General features: G+C 37.2%; 1 non-coding gene across 1 annotated transcript; it reads right to left on the bottom strand.

Moving 5' to 3' along the window:
- Positions 1-1048: 1048 nt before the first annotated feature.
- Positions 1049-1155, bottom strand: LOC121214328 (small nucleolar RNA R71). The gene has a single exon (XR_005909911.1). It is a non-coding gene; the product is annotated as a small nucleolar RNA R71 (small nucleolar RNA).
- Positions 1156-1482: the final 327 nt, after the last annotated feature.

The following is a 1482-nucleotide window of genomic DNA, read 5'->3' as shown; positions in this document are numbered from 1 at the left end:
TGCTATAACATTTTTTTATTTGTTTACATACTGTGCACATCATCATTATTTTGATTAGCATTGCATTTCTATCATTGTTTTGCCTTAGCATAATTCACATACTTCATAACAGCAACTTAACCAAGTTAATCCTATACAATCCCTGTGGCAACGATATTACTTATCATTATATTATTTGATTTGACGTGTATACTTGCACAATTCACATATCATTTTAGACGCGACAAGTTTTTGGCATTGTTGTTAGGGATCGACAATCTGGTGAAATTTGGTTTTGTTACTACTTGTCTAATTCTATTAGTTCTATGTAACTTAGTTGTCATTAGTTTTTCAAGGATTTCCATCAGTGTATGAGAAGAGGCATTCCTATTAACGAAGAATATCCTTTTGACCTAGAGATAGAGAGAACTTTGCAAAGAAGGAGAAGAACTACGAAACATGGCTAGGATCGAACATGATCCAGGTATGGAAGATCCATTGCATCCAAATGGCTAGGATGTTAATCTTCCTATTCGTCATGTGATAGATGACCGAGACAGGCCTATTCGTGAGCAAGTAGTACCAATTCTGGATTACTTGAACCTAGGGATAGTTAGACCAACCATTCAAGCTTAGCATTTTGAGTTGAAATCAGTAATGTTTTAGATGTTGCAAATAGTAGGACAATTCAGTGGGTTGCCTACTGAAGATCCACAATTGCATTTAAGACTTTTCCTAGAAGTTTGTGACTCGTTCAGGCAACAGGGTGGGCCTGAAGACACCCTACGACTTAAATTGTTTCTATATTCATTGAGAGATCGTGCAAGAGCATGGTTGAATGCTTTACCGTCAGGGACGGTGGCATCTTTGAATAAACTTTTGATATGGGACTGAAGCGGAGGAAGTGAATCAAGATCGTATTCAAGTTGTTTGACTCAAGGAGGAAAGATTTGGATCTGATCTGAAAAGAAGAAATTAATTTAGTTTAATAATAAAGAAGTGGAAAACAGTAAAAGAATAACTTTGCCAAAGGTTTTTGCTACGGTATAATCCATCTAATATGAATGCCAAGCTTAGAAATGACATTACATATGTTCGGTAATTAGAGGATGAGACGTTGTATGAAGCTTGGGAAGGATTAAAGGAATTACTTCAGAAATGTCTAATGCATGGATTCCAGCACTGGACACATATGTAAATGTTTTATAATGGGTTAAACGCGCATACAAGGATGGTAGTTAATGCTTCTGCCAATGGTGGGATCGACGCGCGCCTAGGAAGGTGTGTCGACGCCACCATAGCTTCTTGAGCGATACCCACCTTCTTGTCCTATTTGATGTTACCCTTTCTTCCTCCATTTCAGTTGGAGTCAAAGACGATAGTCTTATTTTAAGAAGAGGGAACTGATCTCAAAGCTTTTTTCAAGAGCGTCATTTCCATGTCAAAATATCGTAAGTCACCTAGAATAATCCACCATTATTATTCTTAGCGAATGGCAGATTA

Source organism: Gossypium hirsutum, chromosome D01 (genome assembly GCF_007990345.1).
Source record: "Gossypium hirsutum isolate 1008001.06 chromosome D01, Gossypium_hirsutum_v2.1, whole genome shotgun sequence".
Classification (NCBI taxonomy): domain Eukaryota; kingdom Viridiplantae; phylum Streptophyta; class Magnoliopsida; order Malvales; family Malvaceae; genus Gossypium; species Gossypium hirsutum.
This window is presented reverse-complemented; position numbering and strand designations above follow the sequence as displayed.